Source organism: Cyanistes caeruleus, chromosome 21 (genome assembly GCF_971803275.1).
Source record: "Cyanistes caeruleus chromosome 21, bCyaCae1.hap1.1, whole genome shotgun sequence".
Classification (NCBI taxonomy): domain Eukaryota; kingdom Metazoa; phylum Chordata; class Aves; order Passeriformes; family Paridae; genus Cyanistes; species Cyanistes caeruleus.
In genome coordinates, this window is record NC_141721.1 from 1,755,376 (window position 1) to 1,776,564 (window position 21,189).

General features: G+C 43.2%; 1 long non-coding RNA gene across 1 annotated transcript in view; it reads right to left on the reverse strand.

The window, feature by feature from the left end:
• Window positions 1-21,189, reverse strand: part of LOC111937639 (uncharacterized) — an 86,087-nt gene that overhangs the window by 19,996 nt on the left and 44,902 nt on the right. The window contains exon 3 of the long non-coding RNA XR_002868692.2: window positions 15,424-15,531. This is a non-coding gene — a long non-coding RNA (uncharacterized LOC111937639). The remainder of the gene's footprint in view (window positions 1-15,423; window positions 15,532-21,189) is intronic.

Consider the following 21,189-nt stretch of genomic DNA (forward strand, 5'->3'; position numbering starts at 1 on the left):
CTGAAGAGCTGTGCAAGGCTATCAGAATCAACTGTGAAAATCTTGGTGTTTTCCTTGACATTGAACAGAAATTCTGAATGTGTTCATTTCTGAGGTAAGGGGTGGGAAAGAAGGGAATGAAAATGAAGTGAGGGAACATGCAGTAGCTTACAGAGAAATTGGAATGCAAAGATTGCAATAAAGCTCCTACTTTATTTTTGAATACTTCCAGGAAAATCGTTCTGATCAAATCTGTATCCGTGTATGTTTTTTTAAATGCATCAAACTTAATTTAAGGAGGAAAAATGTCCTCCTTATTTATTTATTATATTAATATATTGATTAATATATATTGATATAATTATATATAATCATAATTAATATTATTATTCTTTATTTTTTAATATGTTTATTTTTATTTTTATTTTATTTTTATTTTTATTTTATTTTTATTTTTATTTATTTATTATAATTTTATAAAATATTTTAATTTTTAAAATATTTTTACAATTTAAAATTGTATAATTTTAATTTTAATTTAAATATTTATATAATTTATTAATAATTAATGTTACTAATATAATAATTAATATAATTATTAATTATTAAATAAAGAAATTTATTTAAATAATAAATAAAACTAAATATAAATAAGTAAATAAACTCTGGGGTCTGCATGGATATCACAGAGCTGGGTGTTATCTGCCAACATCACATTTAGCTCTGCTTTAAGGGCAGCTGAACATTATGTTTAGGTAGAGCAGCTGATTTAATCTCTTTAGGAATTTTTTTTATGAGGCTCAAATAGCATCCATAAAAATGGAGATGGGCACAAGTGTCCCTCAAACATCCAGGTCTTCCGGCCCACATTTAGTTAAAATATCATTAACTGTGCAGCGTGTTTGACAAGAATGTATGACAGCAGCAGCCATATGGAAAGCATAAATATTAAATACTGTATATTGCAGCCATTTGCAAGAAACTGCATTAATCCCTTGAAGGTTAATGAGAATTATTCATGTGCATCTGAGGGAGAGAAGTACTTCACTTTAGAAATTGAACAGCTTGACATGCCTGATTTTTCACTTACCAATAAATATGAAAATGGAATATGGATGGACATCTTAGCATTGTGCCTGGATGAGAGGCTCATTGAGCAGCTCAGAGGTTTGTTTTTTCAAATCAATATTTTACATCATTAATATTTTCAGTTCCAGGAATCAGTGGAACAATAAATCTTGCCTGATCACAGATGGTTTGCCACCGTGTAGATATTCCTGCAAGAGGGGAAACAAATGTCAAGGAGTCAAGACAAGCCTGGTTTGTTTAGATAAGTCCTGAGAGTAAAAAGGAGGAATCAATACCTGTGTAGAGCCTGCTGAGAGACACAGGAAAAGAGAAATGAGAAAACAAAATTATAAAAAAGAAACAAAAATTATCCTTGATGGGCAAGATCTACCACTGACATCATGGAGACCACTCTATTCACAAGTTTGAAGCATCTCACCAAAAAATAAAGACAGATATTTAAAAAGAGTTTCAGTGAGTATTAGATGTGATTTTTTTGCAGTAATCCATCTTGAAATTATTTCAAATTAACAGCTTTGTTATGGCCTGTTTTTACATGAGCCACCTGCATCAGCAGAATTATTAAAAAAACTTGAAATGAGAAAATTTCCCTGAACTGATGAAAATCACTTGTTGTCGGTGAAATCTTCATGCTGCTTTGCAAGGAGCAGTTTCTAGAGGTGGCTAAAATTTGTGGATAATTTTCATTTAATTAAAGTGTGGGTTTGTTGGGGTTTTTTTTCAACAGAATCCTTCCTAATGGAAATACTCTCCCTTCCTTCTTCTCCCACCTTGTGCTTTTTTCTCATAATACAGTCACCATATTCATGCTGCACACTTTGCCAAATCCCAGTCATGATATTCAATCGTGATATATGATATTAATGTGTGGTTCATGGTAACTAGAAGAATTTAGAAGATAAATAATAAGAATAATGATAATTATAAGAAGAATTTAGTCCCTACTAGCCATGAACCTCATCCTATGGAAAACTGGGACATTTATCTGTCTCAGCAAAGAGAAAAGCATCCTGTGACTAGAAACCACACCTTGCAGAGCCTTCAGGGCAGCTTCCAGAGCAGATTTTCAGCTGCTGTGAATGACAGGAGCTCCAGGAAGCAGTGGGGCTGGACTGATTGCCACCAGCAGAAGATTCAGCTCTGCATATGCTCCCTTCAGTGCTAAATGCTGCTGCTCCAAGCTGATTCCTGCTCAGCCTGAAGCAGGCAGTGAAACAGCTGGGAAATACAGGGAGCTGCCAAAGGCAGTGGATGGGGAGCTACTGGGAGAAATCCTGAGCACATCCTGCCCTGTGTTCTGTGCCAGCCCTGTGCTGGTGATGGGACCAGGGAGAGCTGCACATGCAGCCAGCTCCTGATCCCATCTGAACCATGCAGGATCCACAGGCACACTCTGCACTGTGGTTATCAGCACTTCCAAGGAATCGTGCACTTGGTTCCCCTTGCACTGTGTCCAGGGCCAGAAAAGCAGTGAGGGAGAGTGGTTTGTATTAGAGGTGTATTTATGAACAGCTTCTAAAGGGTTAGGTAAAGGGTGTTTGGATAAGTAGCTAATCAATTTGCACAGATTAATGAGACCAGCAGAGGCACAGGCTGCTCATGAATGCCTTACAGTGTCAGCTCCCATTATGCACAGAAGAATTTGATACATGTATTAGTCACCTCTGGAACAGCTATTAGTAAGCATTTCTAACACCAGCATTCACCTGGATCTCCTTACAAAGTCAGTGAATCCATGAGGCTGGGACTCACTGACCCCAAAACAGGCTGAGGAATCAGCTAGGAGCTCCCTTGTCTGAGGGATAGCTTCTCTCTCAAGGGTGGCTCATTGCCCAGAAATCTGGTGACCCGTGAACTCCAGCAGCAGAATTTTGCTCTGTTTTCCTTGTCAGACACAGCACACAAGCACTGTCAGATCGTAGGAAGGAAAACACAGCTGGTGATTCTGAACTAGGTTATGTTTTTATTCTGAGTCATTTACCACCTCCTTTAAATAATCCCAGAAGCCTCCACAGGGATTTACTTACACAGCATCAGATTGCTCTGGCTGTGTCTGTCTCTGGCCTTTTCCTTCAATTTCTATTCTGGGCCAGCTTCACTTGAGGAGAGGATGGGCTCAAAGTCACTCAGAGGAACATTTCAAGGCTCTGAGGAGGATCCACAGCTGAGGTAAAGCCCAGCAGATCCAGTGGTTTTGGTCAAGCCTTGCACAGTCACACCAGTGGTGCATCTTCAGCTTGCACTGATACTGCCTTCCCAAAAACCACAAAGCACAGCTTGGCTGGGCAGGAAATGTCCCATTCCCATGGCATGGCACACTTTGGGCTCTGGCCACATATATTTATAACATAAATCCATATCACCAATTGATTTTGTGTGTCTGACAGTGCTGACTAAAAATATTTAAATGAATGCCTTACAAATAGCTAAAGGCTACTAAGCAAAGCAAAATAATACCTTGAATATCAAAGATGATTTTCTGAAAAGAAACTGGGTGTGAAAGTGTACATCTACTGTCTGAAATTTTGTCAGAGTGTGTTGTGGCATTGCAGCTGCCAGCACTGCTGTGTGCCACAGGCTCCCCACAGTATTTGGCTGCAAAATATCATTCAGGCAGGGTGCCAATAGGCCACAAAGGTAAAAGGGGGAATATCCCACTTTCTTTCTGTGCATCTGGATGGTTTGGGTTGCCTGTGACCTTTCCAGCAAGGCTTGGACAGACACAGCAGTGCTGTAAAGGCATTGCACATGAGACATCCTGCACACTTTGGTGCTCAACAAGCCAGCAGACAAGACTTGCTTTGCCTAAATTTCCTCTGGAAACCCACAGATAGAGGGAAAACCAAACAAGAAATAGAAGTTTTTGTTTTGGTTTTTGGGAAAACCAAACAAGAAATAGAAGTAAAGCTGATCCATGCCCTTTTCCTGCACAATATTTGCTTGACAAGGTTCACAAGGTTCCCTACCATGAACTGCAAGGTCAGGGCCAACTTTGGGAGTAAGTGAATTTTCCACAGCTGTTTAATAGCAATGCTGAGAATAACCTGCCCAGGAAATGTTGTGTCCTCTTGGATGGAAAGGGAGCAAACAGAAAGTCCTTGAATCCTTCAGACCTTCCCTGGCTTTTGGAGAAGCTGCCCAGTGTGGGCACAAAGGGCAGCAGGATCTCCCCTCAGATCTGGTGCCCACCCCAAATTTTCCAGATGCTTAAAGCTTTCACTTCACTCTGGGGAGAGCAGAACAACAGGAATCTATGTGGATAAAATTCAAGAAACACAGCTCTGCTCTTCTCCAGGAGAGATTCTGTGTGCTGCCAGAGCAATCACCCCGTTCACACGAGCAAAGCAATTCCTTAGAGCAAATCAGCTTCTTCTTAATGAAGACTTGTTATTTTCAGTAAGTCAGTGCTTTTGGTGGGGAGATTTAATAAACTTCATTCTTCTTCCTCTCATTGTGATAAGTAAATTTAATTTTACTCATATTATTAATAGTATTAAGCATCTCTTGAAAATGTACAATAGGCAATCTGAATCGGTTTGTTCAGTATGAAAATCCTCTTCTCTGAGGATACAATATTTGGGTAAATGGAAAATATTCAGTCCCTCATAAGTGGATGTTGAGACAGAGGGAAGATACACCCAGAAGGTAATTCCAACCCTTAGGAGGGGGGAGCACAGCAGAACCACTCATTTCTATTATTGCTGACATTTCCTTTGCCTCCAAAAAGGGAAGTACTGAATAAAAAAGGCTGTGTCCTGAATTCACAAATGTTAAATGTTATTTGCAAGCACTTCTGTCTGAGCTAGGGAGGGGTCCCCTCAAAACCCTCAGCTCCCTCCTCCCACATCCCAAGTACAGGCTTTGTCCTCTCAACGCAATAATAAACTGCAAAAAAATTCTAAATTTGGTGTTCAACCCTAATGTTTTGTGCTTTCTCACAAAACATTCAATCAGATATGGGCTGTAGCACATCTCCACCTTTGCTCTGCCCAGATAACCCAGAAATGGTCTCTGTTAGACACCCACAGCCTCACATTTTTCCTTTCAAGTGCTTTTTGGGCCACCACACCTGCAGATCACCACTCAGTGCAACCCTCAGGCTGGCAGCCAGAGCAAGGCTGAATAGTGTGCTCATGAGAGGGAAAATTCTCCTTATGCAAAAGGTGAATCAGGGAGGTAAATTCAAAAACCTTTCTGTGCCATTACTATAGGTAAGTGCTGCAGGATTTAATCAAGTCTATAGAGAACTTTAAAAGATATGGAAACTAGTCTAAAATAGGCTGTTTCCTATGGAGAACCTGCCCTTTCCTGTGATGCCTTCCAGCCTGGCCTGAGTGCCTGGCTGCCTAAAGATTCTGCACAACTCTTACAAAGGAGCAATTTTATCCCCATTTTGACAATGCATTAGTATAATGGCTTGATCAGCAGATAATCTCCTTTTACAGAACAATAATATTTACAAAGCCTAAAAAAGTCATTTTCTCCCTCTCTTGCTGACCTAACTATCTCCTGGAGTTTCACAAATAACCAAAGGCTTTTCAGCCACTTTGTATGTGTGAACAATGGAGATTCTGAATGTATCCTTTCTTCCCTCTTCAGAGAGACTTTTCAACATAACACCCTTCATTTCTTCCAGACATTCTCTTTTCTCTAAGCATTACTGACACTGACGTTGTTCTCCTCACCTCGCCTGTGCTAGTCATGCCTTACTGCCTCATTTGGTCCAAACATGATAAATCAATTTCCATCCAATTAGGCTACGCCTGAAGAATTAATTTGATACACTTTAGGCTGTAGTATTTTGTATGTTCCTAAACGCAATTAGAAAACTTTAATTTAATCTTACATGCCCAATACCATCGGCTGCTACACAAGACAACCCAGTTGCAGCTTGTTCAGCATGCAATTGTAGTTGTAATTGATTAAAATTGTTTTTGCAAGTGTGTCTTGATGCCATGGATAACTTGATTTGCTTTGGGTCTTTCTCCTGCGAGCGCACAGACACACCAGGAACTCTGTGTGTGAGAGCAGAGCATCGAACCGTGCAGGATTTAGGAGCTGAGCCAGGCAGGGACGGGGCTTGCTGCCCCAAAGTGGTGATTGTCTCCTCACACAGCGATTCTGTCCTCAGGGATGTGAAGACAAGAGGGTAAAGATGAGGGGTTTTCAAGAAAATAAAGATGCTAGGCTGACATGCAGAGAGGGAACAGCAGGGAGGATCCATCATCCTTGGTCACAAAACCCAACCCAAGCTCTGAGCTGGGTGACACAGTTTGCAATTCTGCTTTGTGGCAGCAGCTCAGGGTGGCTCTAAACACAGCCTGGGTGTTGTGGGAGGTCCAGGGGATCCCATCAGTCCCTTGTGGTGCTCAGGCCTTAGAAGGGCTGTGAGTGATGGATCCAGGAGAGGTTAATGCTGGATCAGCCTGCCCCAGGTGGGCCCTGGCAGGGGAGGGGACCCCAGCTGCAGCTCTGGCTCTTCACCCAGACCATCACTGCAACACTTGGCAAGGTCCTCAACACTCCTGTCACCTCAGCCTGGGGAATTCTGGGGCTGAAAACTGGCCATGGAAATCCCACTCCATCACCCAGCTGTACATCCTGAGAAAACAAGCTCTAATCTCACCAGAGACCTGGCTAAATGTGTCCAGAAATCCATCCAGGCTTCTGTCCTAACAGCTGATCCAAATCTGCTCCCAGGTAACCAGATGCTGTTATAATTGGACCTAACTCAGGATCTAGCAGTTTCTTAAAAGAATTGGGAGGATATCTCCCTCCTGGAAAATATTTTGCAAAAAAAAAAAAAGCTGTTTCTTTGAAATATTTCAATAGCAAAACAGCTGCTTAGCTCAGCCAAAAATGATTGGATCAAAACCCCACTGTTCCTTATTTTCAGAAGTAGACTACCATGTGAAGGTTGACTGTAACTGGACATGACAGAATCCTAATGCCTTCAATTCTCCTCACCCACTTCTGTGAAGTGTTTATCTTTGAAATCATGGTGAGTTAACATGAGTTAAAGGCACATGCTCTCATCTCTCGGTATGTAAGTAATGGATTGTTCCCTGGATAATACCAGGGCTTGTCAGAAATATATAACATAGACACTGATTTTTCACAGCTTGTAGTTCTCACTGTGTCAGTAGGTAAGAGAATTTCAAAGAGGTGGGGAAAAAAATCAGAAGGTATGAGATGGAACAATTTTGTGCCATGCAAGATACGGGGCCTATAAGCTTGTTTCAGATTTATTTTCTCTGTTTGGTTAAGAACAGAAGTCAGAAGGGAATTTCCATTTCATATGTATGATGTGCTTTAAGAGACAGGTGGTTTATAAAGTATTAAAAAGCACAATGGGACATAAAATGACCTGGTGACTGCCTCTGCCTGGGAGGAGAGGTTGGGATGGTGTGGGAAAGAGGAGGAAAACATCATCCAAACCTCAAAATGATCAAGAATCTGGCCCTTGCTAAGCTGACTCTTGACTGGCAAAATATAAATGCCAGGTTTGTATGAATTCCCACACCACACACTGACAAAGGGAAAAGCAGATGTAAAAATGGAAACGTTTTTCTGCCCAAAGCTTCACAAGTTCTTTCCTCAAATGGAAGCAAACAAGCTTTATAACCCTCATTTCATCCTCTTCTGGACTGTCTCAGATGGGAGACTGGCAGGGTGAAGAGCCAAAAGAGGAAGGTTCTTATCCCTAACACTGAGCCCTGCACAGGAATAATTGCACTAAAGCATCTTGGTTGGATTTCCATAGGTGAGCACACCCAGCCATGCCAGAGCCAGGCTCAGGCCACATTCCTGGTGCTAACACAGAGTGAATCAGTGGCGTGTTCTGCAGAATTCCAACCATGTCTTTTCTGTTCCTTTTTATTATAGCAGGTGTTAATATATCAGGTGCCTCAAACTGTACCTCTAAAATACTCATTTTCCCAAATATTACATTTCTAGTCATATTATTTAAATGTATCAGGAAAGCTTCACCTAAATCTTTTAATCCCATTTGATCTACAAACAGAGCTGCAACATGACAGCTTGGATTAATGCATCTGTCATTTGTGAAATTACAAACCTCACGCAGCAAACAGACAGCAACTGCTGCTGCTCTTTCCCTTCTGCTTTTGTAGCACCAGGCTAAGCTAAAACAAAGCCTTTCCCTATGTCTACATTTGAGTGGAAGACAGACATGCACAAAAGGGTGAAGTATCCTAAGTGATGGGCTCAGTGGGATACTGAATTGATGGCTATGATTTGATGCTTCTGGGTTTCGTTTTCTGCTCCTGAGTAGAAGTAATTCTGTTCCCCACAGGAGTCAGTTGGGTATTTTACATACCCCCTCACCCCCATTTTTATTGTGAAGGGATGTTCCACACATGCCCATCTTCCTTCCAACACCTTTCCACCAGAAATGCTCCTGGACAGCCTGAAGTGCCCAGGGCTCACAGCACAAAGGGGCTGAACCCCTGCAGCTGAGGGCTTCATTTAGCTTGGAAAAGACATTTAAGATCATCCATTAACCCAACATTGCTAAGTTCACCATTAAGTAAGCCATGTCTCTAAGTGCCTACATCTACATGTCTTTTAAATACCCCCAGGGATGGTGACTCAATCACTCCCCACTGCCCAGGGCAGACTGTTCCAATCCTTGACAACCTTTTTCATGAAGAAATTTTTCCTGGTATCCAACTTCAACCTCCCCCAGCACAGCCTGAGGCCATTTCCTCTTGTCCAGTTGTTTCTTCCTTGGGAGAACAACTCCTACCTTGCTACAGCCTCCTTTCAGGGGGTTGTAGAGAGTGTCCAGGTCTCCCCTGAGCTTCCTTTTCTCCAAGTTAAACCCCCCCAGCTCCCCCAGCTGCCCCTTGTCCATCTCCACATGGAGGCATCCAGGGCTGGCACGCTCCCCACCCTTCCCAAACCAGGGCAGAAGGTCCCAAAGAGCAATGCCCCAACCTAGACCTCAAATCTGGGCCAAGATCCCATCTCCTGAGAACAACAGCTTCTGGTCCTGAGGTTCAGCAGTCAGATTTGAAAGCTAAAGACCCGAATGTAACCAATATTTAACTTTGGCTGGGTTTGCAGATAGGCTGACAAAACCTATGGCTTGTACCAAACACAAACTGCACCTTTCCTTTGAAATCTACTGCTCTGTTGATATTTCAGCTGCAAGGCCCTCCTTTGAGGAAGGAGAAATCCTCCCTCAGAAATCCCTGCAGGAGCCCCAGTCCACAGGGGACCCAGACTGACCCTTCCTCCCCAAGTGGGGATGCTCTGATGGCTGAGACAGCCAGGAATGTTCACATTGGGCCCAGATTTCTTTATTCCAGGGCCTCAGATTTATGCAGGCCTCCTTAGAGCCTGCAATGTGTGAGTGACTCTGCTATTTTGGCACTACTATTGTCAAATGGCATTAATTAAAACAAATCGCTTATAAAACAGGCTGGATTCATCAACAATAAGTGAGGAGATATTTTTTTCTTTGCCTTTTTTTTTTTTTTTTAAGGATTTTAATGAATAAACAGCAATTCCTATTCATTATTTATCTACTTCTGAATTTTAATGAATAGTTCCCAGCGCTCATTAACAAATCTCTGTATTTATGGAAAACTGGCACTTCATAAATATCAAATTGTGCTATTTTATGTGCTGGTTTTATATAAATATAGAAATTCTGTAATTATCACTCGAACTGATCATTAAAATTCAAAAGCAGATAAATAAGCCCTAGCTTCCTGCCTTATTATTCAGATAAATCCTCTTTCTTTCCTTTTCAACATGGTTCCCTTTTTCCCCACGTGCCACACCCTTTCCTTGGGGTGGCACACAGTCACTGCTCACCTTTCTGCTGTGGCATCTGAGCTTCTGCCCTGTGCCAGCAGCAGGGATTTTCACCTCTCTAGGTGGTGAGATTCCTGGTAGGCATTTTCATTCTGCACTGATCTGTCCTTTTTTCCCCTCGACACTGTTATTGACTTTAGTATTATCACAGCATAGACCATTAGCCATTTTATGCAAATCCCTGTGTTGAATGAAATCCGTGTCAATCCATAAAATCAAATTCCAGCGTTGCTGAGGGATGGAAGGGTCTGGAGCTGCCTTTGTTGGGAACTGCTGGGAGGAAACCCAGTTCCACCCAACCCAAAATCAGCCCCTGCAGCCTCCTCTCCTCTTGATCCCACTCCTCTCTGGGGCACAGAACATGTCCTGGTCCCAGTGTCAGGGGGGACCTGCAGCACCACTGCCCCAGTTTTACACCTCTCCATTTCAGTTTAGTGAAACTTCAACCAGTGCTGGAATCCACGTGAAGAAAATAAAATGAAATGAGTGTTGACTTCACAGGATGAACAACTCCTGCACTTTGGGTTGCTTCACTCAGGCCTTGTGTGGCCAAATCCTCAGAGCACACCAACACCTGGATGTGTGCTGCTGCTCCCATCCCAAAGCAGCAGCAGCTGAAGAAGGTCAGAGATGTGCCCAGGGCCACAGGGCGGTTCTGGCTCAGAGCCAGTGCCTACTCAAGGGGAAAAGTAAACAGCTATTTAAAAGGCAGACAAAACTGTGACTCCTCAAAAGCAGAATTTATATTAGCCTAAACCCCCCAGAGATTCTGCAGGGCACTGCAGCAGATGTGCTGTATTAATGGTTATTCCTTTAAAAAATCAGTCCAATGAAAGCATTTAAGGTCAGGGAAACCTTGTGTTTCCTGACTGCATTTCCCTGACTGAAACCATGGGCTGCCCAGGCTCCACCTCTCTCTTTAGAGAAGTCTGTCTGCAATATTTTCCCCATTATTTCTTTTATATTATGCTGTGCCCCTGCCCCAGTGCTGGGGAAATCTGTGACAATTGTTAACAAAGAGTTGTGATTAGCAAATGGAAGAACCATGAGCCCTTTCAATTAAAATTTTTAGTTTTCCTTTTGTTCAAAAAATCCTCATCACCCTGGTGTTTTGCATGTCAATGCACCTGAAATGAAACAGACTTTGGATCTCTGTGGCTCCATCTGAGCATTAGGTCATTTATCAGGCTGGAAATGGGAAAATTATTTTGCAGTTTGCTGACTAGGCTTAAGTGGTTCACAGCAGATTAATCCAAAACTTCCCTTGTGCCATAACTGGCAGTTCTGTGCTCCCCAGAGCTAAATCAGGACCAACACTCTTCCAAATTACAGCCAACTGAGTCAACACTCCTTGCACCACCTGTGAGAAGAAATCACACTTTTATCCTTTTTTAGCCCATTTAGCTGTAGAACAGTGGAGCTTAGAGAAAGTGTTGAGTTTGATGTGTTTTAAGCCCATCTTCCCCTCGACATTAGGACAGGTGGTACACCAGTACTTCACCTCATTTCCTCCACCTGCTTTCCTTTGCTTTACAGAAACTTGGCCTTTTCTCTTAGACAGAAACAGTCCCCACCCTGGGGCAGGAGGAGAGTGTTCAGTCTCTGCTGGTGATGGCACCTCAGGAAATGAGGCTCTGCTTCATCCCAGAAAGGACAATGAGCCCAACAGGAGGATGGATTAGCTCTGGCCCTGGGAGACTGCACTGAAACCCTGTGTGCAAACCTCATCTCCCATGATGAGCCTTTCCCAACAAGGAATGCTGCAATCTGCTGGCACCAAAGACAAAAACAACAAACAACCAAACCCACTTTTTTTTTTTTTTTTTCTCTTACACTCTTTCTGTCCCTTTATCTCTACCACTTTTTAAGTCCAGCTCCACTTTTTCAGTCTGACCTTTCTTCTCTTGTGCCCAGCTTCTCCTGAGTGCTGGCAGCTGCTGCTCAGGGGCTGGGAGGCAGCAGAGGGCTGGAGGTTTCCTTAGAGCAAAGCCCTCCCCATGCTGAGCACTGTGCATGGCTCAGCAGCACAGTCATCAATCCTGTCCCACCACCCCCTGGACACTGGGGAGCTTCTCCTCCAGGACACTCATCCCCTTGGCATGGCATGTTGAGAGCCAGAAGTTTCTGAAATATTTTTGAATTTATTATCACAGTTGCAGCAGCAGAAACCTTTTGACTTTTCTGTCTAAATCAATACAGGGTTCTTTCTCTTTTCCTTTTTTTTTTTTTTGAGGACATGCCTACACAACAGTTTCACTGCCAAGCTCTTCAAAAGTACAAGCAGAGGAAGAGCTGTTGGATCATTCTGGCTGTAATTTCAGTGTATTTTTCAATTGCCCACTAGAAGAGGGTCAGTCTTGTACTTTTTGACCACATTTCCCCTCCATCCAGCTTTGATGTTGACCTACTTTCCCATGCCACAATTCACTAATATTCCCTTCAGCATCCAGATAATAAAGTGAGAGGAAAAATCCAAATCTGACTTGCACTAAGCAATTATTTCCACGTCCATATGTATTCAGTGTGTTAGTGGCAGGGTTTTGTTAATGCACAATAGAGGATAATGAGATCACTTTCTAATTCTCCATCTTCTTCCATCTGAAGCTCTGGGAGCTCTGAGGAAAGACAAAAGCTGTCGTGTTTTACCAGGGTAGTGCTTCAAACTGCAGCACCTCACAGTGATTACAGCCATGTGTTTACAGGAAGGTGTAAAAAAATAAGTGGATGGATGAATTAAATAAATGAATGAAACCCCTCATGTTAAACAGTTGACACAGATTAAATAACACATTATTTCCCTTTGCAAATGCAGTTCCTTTAGCTTAAGTTCTCAGGTAAGCCCCAGACAAACCAGAAGCACAGGTGGGAGGTGAAGCTGTGCAGGAGGCAGGTGGGGTTATCTTAAAAATAGCCTGAGCTGTATAAATAAAAACACAGCACTGAGAAACGTGGCACTACACAAAATCCCTGTCCCTGGGGAAGAAGCCTTCTCCTGCCACTGAATGTGTGATCCCCCATGCCCTGGGGCTCAAGCCTTGGCCCCTTGGGAAGATCCAAAGGCTTTTGATGTGAGCACTTCATGGAATTCCAGGGGAATTCTCTCACAGCTTGTCCAGGCTCTTTAGGTCTGTGTGTGTGCAAGTGGGAACGTGCCACAGCAAATGTGTGTGAATATTGCTCTCCACACCACTAAATACTTTAGATTTGTAAGTTAGGCCTGTGAGTTACTGTAGAACCTTGTCCATGAACTTTGCTGTGCTTTCTCTTTTCTACTGAGCCTGCTTTTGCCAACACCTGTGTTGGTGATGCTTGAAGTGACCTTAAAACACTCATTTGTGACACGGCCCCCAGCAGCAACCTGCACACAGCTTTATGGCAGCTTGACTTTCCTCTGCCTGTAAATCCCTTCTGGAAAGACAGATTCCTCTGTGAAATTCATTGTTTTTCTGTCTGACATGATTGCCACAAGGGAGATCAAACAGCTGGAGACTGCAAGTGACGGACCATGCCAGCAAAACCTGTTCTCTGCAGATACACCTTGGAAAAAAAGATACACCTTTTGCCTCAGGAATGTAAAGTGCAACCTGCCAGACCAGCAGGACAGATAGAGGAGGTCATGAGTAAGGAGTAGGGAGGCAGAGGTGCTGCAGCAGCACACAGCTGTGCCTCAGGTACCGCTGGATGCAGCTGATCCCAGGATGATGAGTGTGAGCATCTCCCAGTGACCCGAGAGCCCTCACACTGCTCTGTGCATTCATCTGGAAACAAACACCTTTATGGAAAGAGATCAGTTGCATCCTGAGCCCTGCAGCAGCCATGCCAGGCAGGTACAGATCTCCATGGAGTTTCTGACATTTCCACTAGGCTGGAAGTGGATTAAGCCCTGCAAATGAACAAATCTGCCCAGGCTGATGGACATGGCAGGAGGTGGGATCAGGAGCTCTCAGCTGCTGCTGAGTCTCTTGGGCAGAAAACCCTTCTCTGAACTTTTATGTGTGGCTTTGTGGAGCTTACATCTGCTTTCTCACCTCTCTTCTCAGGAGCAGCTGAATAGTTCAGCAATATTGTTAACCCTGTGCAAAGGAAAATACATCCTGCCTAAAGCAGATTTTGCAGACCCAGGTTTTTTCACCATTTCTGTAAATTTGGAAATTTTGCTGTCTGGTCACATTTTCCTCCCTATCAACCTGATTTGTTGCCCTAGAAGAAAACCACTATTATGTTAGCAGCACACAGCAGCAACAGTTCTAACATCTGACACAGCAGTAGTAAGTTCCTGACCTGACATTTTGAAGAGACTTTTCCTGACTCTGGTGTGCTTTGGAGTAAGCTCTAAAGATCTTGCCCATGCTTTACCCCAGTGGTCTTCCTTGTGATCAGCACTTGACTCTTCATCTGCTGAGGCTCCTGGGGTCTCTTTATTCTTTCTGAACATTCAGCTTACAGTCAAATGTCAGCTACTCAAAAATAAGTGGTGGCTTGTGGTTAAGGAATGGGAAGAAGAGGGCTTGGTTAATTCCCAGCTCCACCACAGGTATCCCAAGTGAGCTTGGCCAGATTGCTTTGAGTCTGGTTTATTCCTGAACTGAATTCAGTCGCTACCCAGTGGAATTTTTCTGTTCTTGGCCGTTAAGACCTCTACTAACACCCACAGCTGTAGGGCAGGGACAATCCCACCACCTTTTTCTCACTTATTGAAAGCTGGAAGCTCAGTACCAGGCTCTGGGCTCCAAAAAGGAGCACAGGGAGCTCCAACAGAAGAAAGAGCCAAGGAACAGAGACCCTCCCTGTGAGAGGGTCAGCAGAAGGGGTTTCTGCCAGATCTCAGGAAGATGATCAGAATATGCCAGAAAGGGTGAAAAAATTAATAAATATATATATATAATTGTCTCAAACTGTAAGATTACACAGGTTGACTCATGGGCACATGCAATGAGTTTCTGGCAGAGAGTGATTTTGCCTCCTCACTTGAACCACTCAAAATGAAGGCAGAATTTTAGTCAACAGAAATTACATCAAAAGGAAAAGCCAGATGTTTTGTGAATCCCACCACTAATGAACTACAAGTGCTGTTTTTTCCATTGTACAAGAAAATGATGAATTTTTAAACATATACAAAACAAATTGTTTGTGATTACATTAGACCTTCAAAAGAAAGAAGGAACATAAATTCAGAGATGAATAGCATAATATTGGATGCTTGCCTCAGAGCTCGACTTCAATAACTTATCTCAATAAATCCCCCTGCAGAAAGCATCTTATGTACTTCAAGCCCGGAGAAGATGAGACATGAATGCTGGAGGAATTACAAGACAGGGGCATTCTTGCAACAGTGAACAAGCTGAAAATTACAAGGTAATGGAAACTCAGCGGGATGCTGCCGTACCCTGCCATTAGCTAACTCCTCCAGTGATTGCTGCAGAAATCACTCAGCTCATGGAAGCTCTGTACACTGCACTCTGCATCTCTCCCCACCTGGGCACACAGACAATTTAATTAGGCAAGAGATACCTGAGCATCAGGGCCTTTGGCTGGAGGATGAAACGGGGCTGTCTCCCAGCTCTTTGTCCCAGCACCTCCGGCTGCCTGGCTCCTCTTTGTGCCACTTTGACATCGGCTCTGCAGATAAATTAAAGCATTTATCATTTTTTAGCCAATATAGCCCTGACCTCCTCAAACTGCTCTGCTACCGTGACTGTGGAGATCAGGAAAATGAGGAATTAACAGCAGGAGAGTATTAGGCTTGAGTTCCTTAAAGGGCAATTAGTGCCTGTCCTTCATGCCTCTTCCCATAGAAACACTTGTTATTCCAGTCCTGGATAATAAGTCAGCTTCATATAAACATGGTTGTGCTGTGTTTCTTATTTTACCAACCAGGAGGTTAATGAGAGTAAGACACATTTACAGTATTAAAAAGGAAGAAAAAAACCCCTTCAGCCTGGCAGGTGCAATATGGCAGAGCAGAGTGGGAAATGCACTTTAAAAAAGCACAAGAAACCTGGAAAGAAGAAAATACTTCCTCCAAGCAGATGCACCACGGAAACAAAAAATCTGCTGAAAAGTTTGATGCATAAAAGAGGCACAGGAGAGATCAAGTTAAGCTTTCCAAGAGCTGGGACAGGAGAGAGCAGCAGATGGCTAACAGGGCATCCCTGTGTGTTTAGGAAATGCCAGTGGTGCTCTGAGGGCATTCAGTGCCACAACGAGGAGACACAATGCTCAGGACTTGATCACACACTGCAGAAAGGCCCTCCAAGTCAAACAGAGCTGTCCCCCAGATTTTACCCTCTAAGAATTGCTTTCTCCTGCCCTCCTGGGTGCTGCCACCTCACAAAGCTGAGAACAGCCTGTCCCCAGAGCTGCAGGTTAAGGGTAGATTGGTCTCAGAAGAACCAAGGGAAGGAGATGCCCATGCCAGTCCAGCTTTCCTGCTTCCTACCCCTCCCTGTAATGATGAACCCCAGCAGATCCCAGGCTCTGTGCCACTGGCCAGCTCTGACCTTAGCTCAGCTGGGTTTCAGGGGCATTGAGTACATCTTCTCCTCCAGGGACACAGAAAGAGGCATCACTCATCACAGCAGAGGCACATCAAACCTGCAGCCTGATTTTTGATCTTAGGTGCTGAAAGGACAGGCAGATAAATCCATATTAAGGTGTTTACCTGTCCCAGTGAAAAATTTTGGGGCATAACAGCAAAAAGCGTGGCTCTGAGGCAGTTCAGCTGGATATGACTTGACTCTTGGGATGGCTCATCTCAGGTGAGACAGCCCCACAGCCTCCTCTGCAGGGAGGCCAGAATCCAGCCCAGACTTCATCAAATCCTCCTGGGAGCTCCTGGCTGGCTCTGTCGTTCTTTGGCTCTGTTTCAAAGTTATTTCCTCGTGCTGTGCCCCATCCCTGCTGGAACCACCAGCAGCTCCTCTGATACACACTGCTGGCATTTAAACTCAGCCCTCCTCCAGTCTTTTCCAATCAATATCCCCTGCCAGCATTTCTGAGATACCTTGGTATTTTCCAGTAACTGTGACAGAAAATGTGAGATACACTGCAAACGCCACCGAAGCCACTAGATGACATTTATTTCTGTGCCAGGCTGCAAATTTGGTGGGATAGATTTCATTCTGAGTTGGAGGAGGGATGTATTTCACCCTCTGTGTCTCAGAGATGCTTTCATGGTGGTGGCTGTTACATCCCTGGTATGAAATATGCAATTATAAAACAATGTCTCTAACTATTATTAAGAAGAAAATTCTCTAAAATAAGATACTGGGTATTAACTGTTAAATATTCTTGGTTTTAATCTGTATCCAGAGAAAAGGAAATGTAGAAACATTGGTACTCTGTGTGTGGAAGAGACTCTCAGATCCCAGAACGTGCTTTGGTTTTTATGGGTTTCATTTCAGGAGCTGAATTTTTAACTCAAATCAATAAAATGCATGGGTGCACTTACACGCTCATCCAGCTTTCCTGGACATGTTAGAAGATTACCAAGCTTGCCTGATTCTAATTAAAAACAGACTAGTGGTCAATTAATTTTACTTGTACCAACTTGTAATTACAACATTTGCTGTACAGCTCTACAAATACAGGTGGTGGGAGGGGAGAGGCTTCTCTGGGATTTTTGTGGTGCAGCTCTGAAAAACCTCAGAGCAAATCACTTGTGGTAAGTTTCAGTGTGATTCCTGCATTGTTTAAAAATCACCTCAGTACTGCTTTATCCAACAATAAAATGGAAGATGTGAGAAATTAAAACCTGCAACGTTCTCCATCATTCCTCACTCATCCCATTGCTCCCAGTGTCTGATCAGTTACTCCCCTGATGAGCTGTGTTCCCTGCTTTTCAGTCTGACCTCTCATTTGCCTGTACCAGATGGTTCTGTAACAAAAATCTCTCTTTGTTGCAGCTGTTTGACCATTCAAAAGTGGAGTTTCACCCACTTCTGCCTTTCCCCTTTCTCCATCACTATTCAGGCTGCAACGAGAATGAGAAATGCCACCGAGTTCTTCAGCTCCTTAGCCACCCTTCCCTTCTGAACAGATTTCTTATTAAAAGGCTTCTTGAAGATTTGGGCTGTTACTAAGGCAGTTTTAACAACAAACAGAGTCTTTTCCTCCTCTTCTGTAGAGCCAAGGACTGCTCACAGCCTCGGTGGGACATTATGGTAACACAATGTTTCCTGACAATGGAGAAAAAAGTGTTTCCTTTCCCCACCACCACATGATGTTATGTCCTTTCCCCATACCCAGCAGGAGAAATCCACTGACACATTCCCCTAACTCAAGCTGTCAATTAAATGACAACAAATAAATTACAATTTTATTGTCACTTCACTAAAATGACTCTGCAACAATATCTGATTTATTGCTCAGCTGTGTCCTATCAAGTATCAATCACAGATCTGAAAAATATCCCCAGAAGAAGGGGAAAAAAAAAGAAAAAAAAGAAGAAGAAATAATGGAGGAAGGAAGGAAAACTAGTGAAAGAAGAAGCCAGAAACTGCTTTCTGATGTTGGGTTTTACAAGGTTCATCTCTTCCCTAAGACTGGGCACAGCTCAGTGGAGCTGATGAGGTGACTGGTACATGCTTAGAGCCAAGGTGGTCTTCCAGAGCAATTCACATTTCCACCTTTTATTTGTCATGCCAGGACACTCAGAGATTGTCAGACACTGAGTCAATGCTTGGTTTTCAGAGAAAAACATACACAGTTCCAACCTGAGATTTAATGATCTGAAGCACTGCATTGCCCCTGCTCCCTTGGTGATACCTGATGCACAGGAAACCAAATTACTTCCTGTTGACACTCACTTGTTTCACTGAGGATTCTTATTTGTTCTGAATGATCTTCAAGCTCTGCTGAGTGTTAAATGCCTGCCATCCACCAGAAAATGTTTGTGATGATAGTTATTTGTCATTTATTCTCCCACTGCTGATTGTCTGTGGGATAGAAACAAAAGCAGTGAATAATTCAGGTGGGAAGGGACCTTGGAAGCCTTTAGGAACCTCCTGCTCAAAGCTAAGCTAGAATAGACTGCCAAGCACCTGATGGGGCTTCAACATCTCCACTGGCAGAGATCCCAGAACCTCTCTGGTCCCCTGGTTGTGTTTATCACTCTCATGATGACACTGCTTTCTGAATATCTGCAAAGATATATCCAGAATGGTTCCATGTCTGAAAATGGCTCCCTGTATCACTGCAGCTTCCTGCACTGAACTACAAAGTTGTTTGGTTTCTCTCCCAGTGTTTGCTGCCATAGACCTCAAATATAACTTTCTAAAGAAAAAGCATTCCACAGCCAAATCAGTTCCACTTGCCACAAGGGCAAACTTGTCTGCTTCATAATTGATTTTCCACAGGCAATTGATTTAAACTTTTCAAACCCCTCCTGATGGCAGGATTAGAGCTGAGTCTGAACAGTTTGCAGGGCAAGCTTGGAGTTACATTTCTCCCTCACAGAGTTCTGCTTAAATTGGGTGAAGGAGACAGAGTTCAAGGGCAAGCCAACAGAAGGTGTTTTATTAAAAATAGCCCTTAAGTACCTATAATGAGAAAGCATGTCTCTCACTCCCATGTGTAAATGACAGAAGAGATGTTTCAATTCCATTTCCCTCTCTTGGCTCAGTGGCTAACACAGGAACCTGATGCATTTGATCTTCTAGCATTAGTTCAGGGAAATGTGTTTATTATGAGTTCCATTATGACACACTTAGCACAGACCTTTCAAGTGATGACTAGAGGTTTATTTAGGAACTAATTCAGCACCAGCTACAGTTAAAAAGCTTTCACATGTCAGTGGAAACTGCATTGGATCTTTACTGACAGCTACACTTATAAATTAAAATAATCAGTAATGGAGCTGAGGGAAAGTGATTAAACATTTTTACATGCAGCTTATTGACATAATCAGCATTACTTCTCCCAGTGCATTATTGTTTCCAGTAAGTTTTCTTATTAGGATAAGTGGAAAATACCAAACCTCTGCAGTTGTGAAAATGTTTCTTTCTGAAAAAAGTTAAGTTTGGTATTCCAGAACCAGGAATCTCTGTTGAGGAGCTGCTGATGCCCCTGGAATTGCCCCTGTCCTCCTTTCAGCTGTGCAGAAGGCCCTTGACACCAGCCTGTCACCTTCCTCCCTGCCAGACCAGCTTGTCCAACTCCAGATTTGCATTTCCTCCTTTAATTTCATTAGTGACAGCTGCTATTATCTGAGAAAATCTAAATTGTCTCTTCCTGTGCTAATGAATCACTGCACTATGTGTGTGGGGATTAGGGAACAAGATGGATTTATTAATACACTTCTAATTAAAGGGACAGATCTACTGTTCCAGTGGCTTTTGGTGGAGAGGTTGTAGCAGGTTTTGGAGGTGGAGAGAGCAGCCACAGGTTGTCACTGCTAATCACAAGCCACAATTGGGGTCTGGCTGAGGCTAAGTACTCTTACCTAAGATTTTTACCTTACAATTACTCAAGGCTCTAGCATCACAGCCTCTAATGGTTTTGTCTTAAGGGTAACTGGGCACTTAAAAAATCACCAGGCAGTTTGTAAAATGCTAAGTGAAAGATTTTGTAAACTAAGCCTAATTACAGCAACAACAGACCTGTCTGCAAGAAGTTGTGATCTGAATACTGAGAGCCTGAAGAATAACTCTCATTTACTCTTCTTGGGAGTGCAACTTCCAAAAAAAAATTCCTTGTACAAATTCTTCTTCTCTCATAACTTCAGCCAGGAACTCGGAGGGGTTCCCAGCCCCTCTTTACCAAATCCAACACAACAACTTGTCTCCTACAGTACTGGCCAGGAATGGCACTGCACTCTTTTCACAGCCACAGCCCAATCCAGCATCCTGAAACCCCACAGAGAAAAAGCACAGGCTAAAAAGGAAGTCCAAATGTACTCATGTGTCACACCCCAAGCCAAGTCATGTTTTTGGAGAGGAGAATGTCTGACCTGGTGTGGTCATTCTTACAAAATTAAGTTCATGTGGGGAGGATTAACATCTCCAGGAGATGGGCCAATAAGGAATTCTATTAGAGAGAACTGAGGAAGAGCTTTCTTCTTTCCCCCACCTTTTAGTCTAATTATTTTGGCCCTGATTTACCTCAATATCAACACCAAGCATTGGGAGGCAGAGCACATGAATAAAGCACCTGCAGGGAGGTGAGGGGCTCAGCTGTTCCAGGAGGGTCACTGCAGTCTCCAGTGGCCAGGAGAGCAATATTCCCACCTCAGGAACACCTGGGGGTCAGGAGGCTGAGATGTGGGTGTTTACAGACTGG